This window comes from Ipomoea nil, unplaced genomic scaffold (assembly GCF_001879475.1).
Source record: "Ipomoea nil cultivar Tokyo-kokei standard unplaced genomic scaffold, Asagao_1.1 scaffold1447, whole genome shotgun sequence".
NCBI lineage: Eukaryota > Viridiplantae > Streptophyta > Magnoliopsida > Solanales > Convolvulaceae > Ipomoea > Ipomoea nil.
Window position 1 is genome coordinate 745,972 of NW_017617875.1, and position 13,524 is coordinate 759,495.

Here is a 13,524-nt window from a genome sequence, read left to right on the forward strand (position 1 = left end):
AGCGGAGGGAATAGAAATGGGGATGGGATGGGTGAATAGGAGGAGATGAGATGATGGAAGATTCGGTTTCCAGCTTTAAAATGGCTCACCACTCGTACTTGCCTAAATCCGGAACAGGAACACTGAACAATAACAAGTACGCACCACGAGACATGGCTGTCACTGCCGTGAATTACACAATTCTAATTAGGCCGCACTCTATTGCATATTGCATTTACAGACTTCTTATATTTTATGGAAAAATGAAAAAGAAAAAACAAAAGTGTCCAATACGTCACTAAATTTATAATTTTTATACAATTGAATTGCTGAATTTAAAAAGTTATCTGATCATATCATTTTACATGGTAATGTACTAAAAGTCGTCTTTTCACTTGTCATACTAGTTAGAATGAATGATTGAAATGTTTTTTTATGATTTTGTCGAGACTGGGTACACTATAAAATCGGGTATGGTAGTATAGGGAGGAAGTAGGAAAATAATATTATCATTGCTAAGAGTGCTAGGCCCAAAATGATACGTACAAAGTCCGTGATACTAGCCTGAAACGGCAGCCCAAATAAGAAATAAGAAACAAATACCACGGTCCAAAGAATGGACTAGGAAATACTAAGAATGATAGTGCAACTAATGGGAATTGACCCCTAGTGAATAGGTTGAAACAACGGACAATAGACCATCGAACTAGAATACCTGTAGTTTTCAGACACTGATGCAGGCACCTCTCCTTTTATACTGCAGCTCAACTCCTCGATACCATCCACGTCTATGCAATCCATGCAATCTCACCTCCACCAACCACGTGTAACACTTCTCACCACCTGCCCATACCTCGTCTCCCTAGACCTCGATCAAAAGACGCCAAACAAAAGGACGTCGGCAATGCGACGAGGTGAGCATCACCCCCCACTGACTACACCGCGACAAACAGAGGCCATGACCACCAAATCCCCCTCTCCCGACCACCAACCACGCCCTAAGGCATCTGTAGTGTGGTCATGGGACGCTAGGCCGTGCGGCTAAGGCGTTGTGTGATGCACCCGACGCACCAGGCATGAGAAGCTGGCGAGCTGAGCCCTCCGACGGTCGGTGCCCAGCCAACGGTGGCCCTTTTCTTTCTAAACCAGCACACGCCATCCACCTAGGCCAACACACACAATCCACGGGCCACCTAACATAGCAAATACCATGGGTCAACCAATGGGCTTTCCCAACATAGCCCACGACCTATATCCCCATCAGTTTTCGACTCAAATTACATTAAAAGAAATTAGAAAATATCTCAATTATACATATTTTGCTTATTTAATTGTCCGATTATACATGTTTTTAACTTCATTGACACTTGCAAAAAATGGATAAGTTTAATGACCTATTTGACACTTTTTCCATATTATATTGATAATATCTTCTTTTATTTGACCCGTTATTTCTCAATTTCAAAATGTCACGTCACTATTGGTTCTCAATTTGTTCAATTCTCTCTTCTCTTTCAAAAGTAGCCCAACTTTCTTATCATGTTATAAAAATTATTCTTTTATCAATAATGTAATAATAATAATAATAATAATAATAATAATAATAATAATAATAATAATAATAATAATAATAATAATAATAATAATAATAATAATAATAATAATAATAAATTTTTTTTTGGAAATAATAATAATAATAATTTAAAAATAAAAGTGGACTTGCAATTTTGATAGAAAAATTACAAATTTTACAATTCTACTTGTTACCATTAATTGAAAAAAAAAATCCACAGAAGCCCGGACGGGTTCAGGCGGTTTGATTTTGTGAACTGCCCTCCCGTTCGGACTTCGGTTTGTAAAATTTATACCCAATCTGTTTACTTTCAAGTATAAATCACATTGGATACTATTTGTTCGAGGTTTGGTCAGTTTTAGTTAGATTTTGATTTTGTTTGGATTGTAATAAAAATTAACAACTTCAAACTACACTAGTTAAACCTTATAAACTTATAGTTTAGTGAACAAAACATTACAAGTTATAGAATACAAATTACATATTACAACTTAAAATTTTATACAAAAACTAAAATACAAATTTAGAAATATACAAAATTACATTTTCCAAAATTATATTGTCTATTGTACAACTCCAACATTCCAAATCTCCAACACTTTTTTTTTTCTAAGGAGTGGGAAGCATATTCAAAAGTCAGTATCTGACTCTCATTACATTCGTCTGGCCAAGTAGGCCTAGCTCATCTTCGCACAGGGTTCTTTGAATTTCTCTCGGAGGGCTCTCGAACCATCTGATGTTGTCATCGTGTTTGTAGGCGTGTTTAGTGAGCCTGTCAGCTGCTCTATTTTGCTCACGGGGTGCATGAATGAAACGGATCTCCCACTGGTGTTGTTTTGATTCTCTGTACCAAGATACGAGATTGCTACCAGGACCTTCGTATTCTTTGGAGCTGTTAATCAATGATATTACTTTTAAACAGTCCGACAAAACTATCACTTTCCGGTATTCCATTTCCTACGCCTTCTTCATGCCAATATGAATTCCCCATAGTTCTACTTCTACCACACCACATGTCCCAATGTGTTTAGCGAAGGCGCCTAAGTACTCAACATTTGCATTCCAAAAGTTCCTCCACACACTGCATCATTGTCTCTTCTGGTGCCCCCATCGGTGTTTAGCTTAATCCATCCAGGCTCTGGTGGTCTCCACAGTTGGCAGCGTCGGTTCTCGCCTTCTTGCCTTTGTCCTAGTCCTAAGCTCCTGTCTATTGCAGCTTCAATATCATCAATCTGCCTATGGAGCCACTCCATCTTCTCACTGATGGTTCTCACTTCTCCATTGAAAATGCGGTTATTCCTCCACTTCCATCTCCAACACTTTTACAAATTATAAGATTACAACTTCAAGTCTTCAACATCAACAGTCACTCCAGTCAGCAACTTAGGCACTCAGCATTCATCATCTTCCTACTCAAAGTTAAAAACACAAAGTTAAGTAAATGTATTATAGGAACTTAGAAGTTGGAACCACACTATCACAGTTGTGCTGAGAAAGAAAAAAAGGCTCAGCTTGCTATATTTTCATATCAAGGTAGGATTGGTGGAAAATTGCTACTTGACTTTTGGAAGAAAACTCAAAACTCATGACCATTATACCAACCCAATATCCTTTGATTCAGACAAAGGTGGAAGCATCATCATAGCAAAAAAAAAAAAAAAAAAAAAAAAAAAAAAAAAAAAAAAACTGAAAAAGTAAAAAAGTAAAAAGTAAATGAGGAATGGAGAGTGATATATCATATCAGATTACCATAAGACCTTCACTCAAGATTCAATCAATGAATCAAGGCAAAAGGCTAAAGCTCACTGAACTGATATTAATATATTTGTTTTTTACTCAATGATTGAAGGGGTCAAGATTCAAGACAGTAACAAATTAATTGTTGCCAAGCTATTGTCCAGGAGTTGTCCTAGTTGTCACTTGCCAGTTAGTAATTCAAAATTTAATAAATTACAACATGAGATAATATATTAATAGCAAATCACATATTTAAAGAATCACAGAATTGGAAAGAAAGTTGAAATAAAAAAATATTACTGCACTGGTTGGAAGGGATGAACTAGTTCCAGCACTTCTAACTCCAGTTGGCAACACCGCAAATAAAAAACTTTTAGTTAAAAACACTAAAACAGAAAGTATTTCAGTATAAAGGAATAACATAAATGGAAAAGAGTACACCTTTTTCAAGCCTTTCACAATCATCAATATTTTCCTCAATTTGTATTTGTTGATTTGGTAATCTCAACCAATCTTGTGTACACACTAAGGCTTACACAATTTTAGGAGTTAAGGAACTCCTAAATGAATCTAACACCCTACCACTAGTACTAAAAGTACTTTCGTAGGCTATTGTAGATATTGGTACTACTAGCACATCCTTTGCCATTTTTGAGAGAATGGGCAATCTCTCACTGTTTAATTTCCACCATCTAAGAACATCAAAATCTTCTTTATCATCCACAATATTCTCACTCAAATAAACATGCAGCTCAGTCTATTTACTATTTCAACCACTCTCCGTTCTTTGGCTTTACAATCTAGACTATGGCCTACCAACTATAGTTTGAGATTGGATAGGCTGCACATTCACAAGTTGAACAAGTTGGGCAGTAGAGGATTCCGATTGCACGTTCACATAATATGTAGCTGCATATATAGTCATTGTACAACTCAATCATTGTAGCTTGAACCTTTTCAAAACAAGCTTTCCCTTTCACTTCAACATACAGTTGGACAAACTGGTCAGACATATATTCAACTTTATCTCTAGAGTCTAGGGTCCAAAATATTGGCAAAAAAATATCGATAAGTTCATTATTTCAGGATCCCCCAATATTTTTCAAACTTATTTTTCATTGAGGTCCACATTGCATGTACACAAAAATTCAAGTATGCATCACTCAAGAAAGTAAGCAGAAATCAAACAAGGTTTTAAAAAAATATAGATTACATATTTACAAAATAGGTTTTTATTACCTTTTCAGAACCAATTTCAGCTCCAATCATGTCATCGAATATCAAATTAAGATAAGAGATCTTACTAAAGAAAGTGTTAGATGTGACATAAAGAGAACAAGAAATTCTCATAGTCATGTCATAAAAACTTTTCAGCAAAGTTATCAAGCTTTGCACAAAACACCAAGCAAGATTAAGAAGGTAAATAATCAGCAAGGTCAACAAAAAATGAGGTATTATTCTCCTAATATGCTTCAAAAACTTTTTGGTACTGAATGACATTGTTGAGCATTATGTAAGTGTTATTCCATCTGGTTGGAAAATACAGCTGGAAAGTAGATTTGGTTTCCACCTCAATCAGATAAGTAATATCTCTAAACTTCTTAAGTCTTGCAGGTGAGTTCCTAACCCATCTCACTACATCCATAACCCTCCTAAGAGAATTATCAGCAAACTTTAACTCATCTTGTACCACCAAATTCAGAATATGGATTATACACCTCATGTGTATGTACTGACACCTAACATAAGTTGTACCCCAAGACAGTAATTTAGTTTTGAAAAACCCCATGACAGTATCATTGAAAGAGGCATTATCAATAGTCACAATAAAAACATTCTTAATTCCCCACTCAACTAAGCAACTCTCTAAGGCCTTGGCTACATATTCTTTCCTATGAGATGAAACATGGACAAATGATATGATTGTCTTATTCAACTTCCATTGATCATCAATGAAATGTGCATTAATACACATGTAATTTATCATCTAGACAGAGGTCCATATATCAGTGGTTAAGATTACTCTTCGGTTACTACCCTTAAAGCGTTGTTTAAGGATTAATCTCTCATCTAGGCATCTTTGGTAAATATCTCGTGAAACGGTCCACCTAGAGGGATTTGAAACATAGGACAAGCAACTACAATAAATCTTCTAAACCCTTGCCCCTCAACGAACCTAAAGGGAAACTCATCTATTATAATCATCTCACATAAAGCCCTCCTAATGACCTCCTAATTAAACACCCAAGTCCCCAATTCCTCCAACAACCCCCCCACACCCCCCCCCCCGAACCCTATGTTGCAGAGGTTGATACAACATTGAAAGTGAGCATTGACTTCCTTGTATCCATAGAATGAGGATTTTTTAGATAGTCAAACATATGATTTCTTAAAGAGGGAGTTCCATGTTTTTTTGACTCACATGCAAAAATTTTTGCACAGTACAAGTACTTCCCCTTAATTAATTTTTCCTTAGAATCAAGGATCTTTTCAAAGTGATCCAAGACTTTGAATCTAGACTCAACCTCTTTCATCTTCTTTGCATGAACAACATGAGTCACCTGAGGCTGCTGAGGATTTGTCTCAGTGCCTTGGGCTTGTCCTCCATGCTCTTCTTGAGTTGAGAGTTGAGGTCCAGATTCAATGATGCTCTCCTTTTGTAATGATGGGTATCTATTATACACTTATACTTAATTCAGGATATTTTCATGCAACAAATCCAACAATAACATTTAAGCTTCCACAGACCACATGATATTTTCATGCATTTCGACCATAGAGATCACCGTCTGTGAACAGTTGTTCCCACCCTCTACGACTGAAAAAAGGTGTGTGGATAGCACACGCCTTTCCACTAGCGCTTGCTACCCACGTGCCACACGGTTTAGTGCACATGCTCCTAAGAGAACCGTCTCTCCGGAGCATGTATCTCCTCTCTCCTTCAATCATTATTTCCTCATTTCTCCCCCTCTTTCTCTTCCCATTGGAGGTGTCCTTATGAAAAAAAATGTTGGTGATACTTTTGATGAAAAATATAATACTTGTAAATAAAAATGTAATATTAAATGTTTTATTTGAGAGAAAACGAGAAAATATATTAAGTAGAGTCTAGCTCAAGAGCAAGAACAACATAATGGAACGGGACCGAGAAACTATTGAGCTAACAAATGGGCAACCCTGTTTGCAAACCGTTTAGCAAACAAAAAGCTAATATTTCAAAAAAAAAATTAGCTACTTCTCTAACATCATTAAAGATAAGATCAAAAGAGGAACATAAGTGAGGATTCTTGATGCTGTCCACGACATAAAGACAGTCAGTTTCTAATTGAATTGAATCCTGGTTGAGATCATTAATCTATTTTAAAGCCTCTTTTACGCCAATAGCTTGCTTCCATAGGTTTAAACAATCCAGTCCATGGAAATTCCTTGTTTGCAACAAACACACCTCCAACATCTCGTAGGACAAAATCTAGGCCTATCTTTCTAATGCTACAATCCAAGGCTGCACCAACGTTAAGCTTAAACCATCCCACTGGTGGTTTTTCCCATTTAGCGTCCTGAACATAATTTGAATCCCAATGACTTGTGCTTTGGTTCGCCATCCAATTGCCACTCCAATAAGAATGATTGAGCTCCTAAAACATCATTGGTTGATAAAACAATATTGTTCCAAATTTTTTCATTTCTGGCTTCCCAAATCCTCCAACAAACATCAATCATCAAGCAGAAATCATTGTCAGAAAGGGAATGAAAATTATTTTCCAGCCACTCCCAGAATGAAACACAATTTTGATTGGTCACCCAATGAGATCCCAACAACTCCTTGCCAAAGAGCATATAGTGAAAATATGGAATACAAACTCTTCCTCCATGCTACAAAGTTGACATAGAGATGGAACCTGAACCCTCCAAATTCTCAATAAATCATGATTTGGTAGAGAACCAGAACATACCTGCTAGAAAAACACTTTAATTTTCGGAGGCAGGCGCAATTTCCAGATTTTGGTCCAAAGAGGAACTTGATGACCTTGCATATCTCCAGCAAGTTTTTTTTTGTAGTAACTCTTGACAGTATACTATCCTTTCTCATCCTACATCCAAATGATCTTGTCCTCGATCTTAACTTCAGCAATAGGAATGCTTTTAATGAGTTACACATCAGCAGGGTCGAACACCTCCTCAATCACACTATCTTCCCATCCGAGTTTTGCCTCGTTCAAAAGATCATTGAGTTTGGTAACACCAACATTATCTGTCAAAGAAGTTCGAATGTAACACTACAAAAAAAATGTAGAAATAGTGACGAATTTAGCAACGGACACATTCCGTTGCTAATGTAGCGACAGATTTTAATTTTTTCTTAAATAGAGCTTTAATGACGGATTAGCGACGAAAGAAATCCGTTGTTAAATATGTAGCTAATTTTAGCGCAAAAATTAGAGACAAATTTGCGACGAATTTTTTACGAGCTAATTCATTAATTTTAATTGCTACATATTAGCGGTGAATATATTCATTTGTCGCTACATTTTCAAGCCAGATTCATTTTTGTTTACATATTAGCAACGGATTCTTAAATCCGTCGTGAAATATATATATATATATATATATATATATATATATATATATATATATATATATATATATATATATCAGAATTTTTTTTAACATCCTACTGATGTTTTCTCAATTCCGTCACTAAACTTACGATCCGGATTTTTAACATTGTAGTGACGGATTTTCAAATCCGTCACCATTTTCCAAGCGGGATTTCAAAATAAGCTGGAAGGATTTTTTAACTCTAGAGACGGACTCCGAAAGCCGTCGCTATATAGCGACGGACCCCAGAATCCGTCGTTAGATTTGAGAACTTAATGTTAACAAAATAAACAAGCTGCAACCCTAAGGATTTTGCATTCCCATTTGCGATTTTCCTCTAACCATTGTGATTTTCCTCTGACTACCCACCGCCACGGTGCTACCTCCTCCGCCAACCGCCGCTGCCTCCTCTGCTGACCGCTGCCTCCTCCGCTATATCCGGTATGTATTTGTTTAAAAAAATTATATGTTGTTTCAAATATTAAACTGTAATAATATATAGATGGGGATCCATCCCCCTTTCTCTTGGCAAATGAAGTGTTCATTTAATTCACCTTGTTTAATTTCTTACTACATGATGCCAAACGTATTCCAAGGAAGAAAAAATAAATCAACAAAAAGTGCACGAGAACCATTCATTCTAGCAATGCAAGCCGCTCAAGTTTATTATTGTACATACCCAAGTTTGTGTCGCGACAAGCTTGACTGATGGGCTGTTTGCAAAATTAAAGCGAGATCTAATGTAGAAGTTCCTAAATCATCTATATCTACTAAAGAATCACTAATACCTGCACCGTTTCAAGAGGAAACTAATGACAATCATGATCTTGTGCAAATAGATAAGGACCCATTGCATTTAAATGACCCAAATGGTGGGGTGATAGAACTTGATGGCGAACATGGTGACATCGAAGATGAACTTTAGTTAGAGGAAGAAATAGATGACTCAAGTAGAGGTTCAGTATTCAGTAATAGGAGATATTGATAATGGTACTCATAGTTAGAGCATAGTTCATATAATAAATGAACATGTAATAGTTATATGATATTTAACTTTATTATATTTTATTTTAGATGACACGAGGTGGTAGTAGAGCTGGACGCATAAGAGGACGTGGGCGAGGTGCATTGGTTACACCACTTCCTGTTGAACCTATTGTGGCACCTCCTCCTACTGTGTATCTCCACCTATTGTGTCATCACCTGCTTCTATTGGTTCACCAACTAACTTGCCGATTCCATCACCATCAGACTGTACTACTCCACCCACATCCTCATCAATTGCAGGAGCATCTATTGGTTGTGATTTTCCTATTATTCATGTATAGGATGTGAGGTAAAAATGTGTTATTATGTTAACATTTATGTGTATATTATTTTTATCTTTATTCATCTCTTATATATGTACATGTTGATACCTTCTCACTCATGTTCAGCTACAATGAAAGAAATATTCATGCAAATGATCTATCCTAATGGATATACTTGGAAGAATGTGTCTAACGAGTACAATGAGTCATACTTTGGGGAATTTAAGTTAAATTCACGATATGATTTTGAAAATATTGTGGTTAATTCTTGAAGCTAGAATGCTATTAAATTTTCGTCAGTAACTTTGTCCAATGCATTTTATGGATAGTTTTACACTAATTTATCTATTGTGCTTTGCTTATATTTGATAAATTTGTAATGTTACAGAAATTTTACAAGTGGGATGAGTCTATTGACAAATAAGTTCACAGAGATTTTAGCATACGCTATACAGATATGGTCTCCAAATTCAAGGCGAAATGGACTTCAACTAGGAGGCCATCGTGTGTAGCTGAAGAAACATGACGCATTTGGGAGGCATATTGAGATAGGCCTGACGTGAAAGCTAAATCTGAAGAACAACGCAAGAATAGAATGAATGAGGTGGAAAGAACCGGTACGTAATGTTCTCGACATACCAGAGGATCTAAATCAGCTATTGAGCACTATCACAAATTGGTAATACATTTTACTTACAAATTTATTATTTCTATATATTTTACAAGTTAAGTATCATTTTATTGTTTTTGCTTGTTTATTAGCGAGATTAACTTCAAAAGGAGCCTAATCTGTTTGAGTGCTTCGAGCAAATGCACAAAAAGAAGAATGGTATGTTCATTGATGAGACGTCAAAGAGAATCGGTGTAAGTATAACGTAACAATAATATATTGTTAAATAGATAAAAATAAATTTTTATAGGCCTTTGTATACTTCTTTTATTTTGTATATGTTTTTAATTGTATGACGAAATACAAGCACAACATGCAGCTACAACGCAAGAAGCTGAAGGGTCAACTAAGTCACCAAGTATAAACATGTCATAGCTGTATGTGGATGTTGTTGGTGGGGTAAAAAAACAACGTATTTATGACTTAGGGAGTAAGGCATCCTCATTTATCAGCGAGAATAGTCGTGGGTCATCTGCTACTTCACAACTTTATCAAGATGTAATGAACGAGATGGTGAATCAACAGATAGAGACCATGCAAGCTGAGATGGAGGCTAAGATGGAGGCTAAACTACAAGCTGAAAGAAATTAAATGTAGGCTCAGATTACAAGTTTGATGGATGAGTTGCGTCGGAATGGAATTCTATCGACTTCTATGCCACCACCTCTCCAACTACTCAAGCTGCACATTCTGCTTATTCAAATGATGAAAACTTAGGAGATTATTAGACTATGTTTATTAATATATTTGGTACTGTTTCTAACGATGTAACATTACACATCGCTTTACTTTTGTTATTGTTATTGAGTATGAATGTTTTAATATAAATATATTTTACAATTATATTATTATTGGCGTATATTATAGGTTTAATGCAGGTATGTGATATTAATTAGTTGGTAAATTTTTTTTTTTTAAAAAAAATTTAAAATTTAGTGACAGACAAATATTATAGTAAATCTGTAGCTAAGTATCTAATAAAATAAAATAAAAAATGGCAACGAAATAGCGACGAAAAATCTGTAGTTAAATTTAGTGACAGATATTTCCGTCACTAAATTGTAGCTAAATGGCATCAAATTCAAATAATAAAAACAAATTAACGACGACAATTTCCGTCGCTACATGTAGCGACGAACAATAGCGACGAAAATTTCTGACATTATAAGTAGCGACGAAATAATCTGTCGCTATTCCATTGTAAAGTTCATCACCAGATCATCGTGGTAGGAATCTAGCTATGGATATTTTGTTGGTTTAGAGACGGATATTTCGTCGCTAGATTTAGCGATGGAAGTTTCCGTCGTTATTCCCTCGAAAATTTTGACATCAAAACCATCGCCGGGAGAAATATAGTGACGGGTTGTTTTTAGCGATGGAAATATTCGTCATTGATGATAGCGACGGAAATAAATTGCATCGCTAAATTCTAGTGTTGCTCATTTTAGCGACGGACGAAATTCGTCGCTAAATACTTAGCAACGGTTTTTACCTGTTTAGCGACGGAAATGGTCCGTCACTATTTTCCTATTTTTTAAGGCGAGGTTTTATTAGGAAGTCATGGATCTCCCCACACATGAACAGAATTCCCATCCCTCACTCTCCAACGATAGATACCTCTAAGAACCTCTTGAGATTCAAGGACACTACACCAAACGAAAGAAGGGTTCCCCCCAAGATGTGCTTCGAAAAATGAGGTTTTAGGAAAATACTTGGCTTTATAAACCCTTGCCATCAAAGAGTTAGGGAATTGAATGAGTATACACGCTTGTTTCCCCAAAAGGGAAATATTAAACTCTCAAATACAGCGAAACCCCATACCTCCCACTATTTTCGAACACATAAGGTTTCCCAACCCTTCCAGCAAATGCCCCTGCCTCTCTCCCCCTCACAGCCCCACCAATACCCATTCATAACACGCTCAATTTCTCTCTCCCAACTCCAAAAGGAATTGGAAAACACTCATAGCATACGTTAGAATAACTTGGATAACATTCTTTAAAAGGACTTCCCTCTCAACCCAAGATAGAAATCTATTAGTCCAACTATTGATCGTCCCCACAATCTTTTCCTAAATAAATCCAAGGCTCTCCCTCTTGTTCCTGCCTATTAGAGAAGGAAGGCCCAAATAATTACCACTCAAATTACCCTCCTCATCTCTAAAACCCCACTGACAACCCTCTTGGTTTCCACATTCACATTCTTGCTGAAAGTCAAAGTTGATTTATCATAAATTCATATTTCACAGCTTGTCCAGAGGCCTCCACAAACAAATCTATCACCCCCTTAACAATAGTCACTTCGGGAATGACAACTTTACAAAAAATCTAACAATTATCGGCAAAGAAGACATGTAATATTAAATGTTAAAAAATTATTTACCAAAAGAATTGTAATATTTATGACGGAAAGTGTAATACTTATAAAAATTTTAAACACATCTTATGAATGATGATTCGCGAGAAGGTCTCATATGAGATTTTACCTTCTATTATATATATTGAATGATTAATTTACTTTTTTTTTTCCAATTGAATAAGGGCAAGAGCGTGCAAATCGTTATGTCGATTAACTATTAACCAAACTTTTGGTTAACCAATTGAATCAAAATTCTAAATGCTCTAACAGTTAATCAAATCAAAGTTTTCTATTGACTTTATATGAAATGAATTTATTTTAGTTGACCAATTAATGGACATGTTAATATTTAAAACAAAAGCAAACAGAAATCCACAATGCAAGTTTTCAAATTCTATCATACATAATACAATTCTAGAAATTCAATCGCCCATATATCCATAATACTTTTTTTTTTTTTTGAATGCTACTAGCTCTATTACATTGTAGTATCTGTTCATATACTTTCTCAACCTATTGAAACCCAAAGAGCTAATAACGCCTCCACTAAAGCTCGAACTCACAACCTTCCACATGAAAGTCCAACCCGGGTACCATTGGACCACATAGTCCTAGTCTATATATCCATAATACAAGTCTTTTCGAATATGCATATGCATTATTAAATTATGTATAAAAAAAAATCTAAATGGTGTCTAAACTCTGATGATTCAATCAAAACTTCAATTTGCGAACATTTTAAAACTAAATTAACCAACAACGTTTCAAAAAAAAAAAAAAAAAAAAAAAAACAAACCAATAACCAAAATTCTTAATAATACAAAAGAGTTAATTCCACCAGAGGTCGTTTGTCTTTGATGGCAATTTCAAATTTAGTTTCAGACTATCATTTTTGCCATTTAACATCCCAGACTATTATTTTTTGGACACTTTTAGTCCTTCTCATGACTTTTCTTATTTTTAGTAAGGGCATTTTTGTCTTTTCACATTGGTTTTTGTTATTTTTCTACTTTCAACCACTTTAATTGGTTTAGGACTTTAGGTAACATCTGATTTTTAGTAACCATATTTTTCAACCGATGTTTAGTAAAGTCCTAATCCAATTAAACTGTTTGAAACTAGAAAAATAACTAAAAAAATATGAAGAGACAAAAATGCCCTTAAAATAGAAAAAGTCATGAAAATGACTAAAAGTGTCCACAAACTAATAGTCTGGGATGTTAAATGGCAAAAACGATAGCCTGAGACTAAATTTAGAATTACTACCAAAGACAAGGGACCTTTGGTGGAATTAACTC

General features: G+C 35.4%; 1 long non-coding RNA gene across 1 annotated transcript; it reads right to left on the reverse strand.

Moving 5' to 3' along the window:
• Positions 1 to 5,795: 5,795 nt before the first annotated feature.
• Positions 5,796 to 12,566, reverse strand: LOC109188627. The gene is made up of 4 exons (XR_002055461.1): positions 12,554 to 12,566; positions 12,115 to 12,116; positions 8,521 to 8,528; positions 5,796 to 5,962 (listed from the first exon to the last, which is right to left on the reverse strand). It is a non-coding gene; the product is annotated as an uncharacterized LOC109188627 (long non-coding RNA).
• Positions 12,567 to 13,524: the final 958 nt, after the last annotated feature.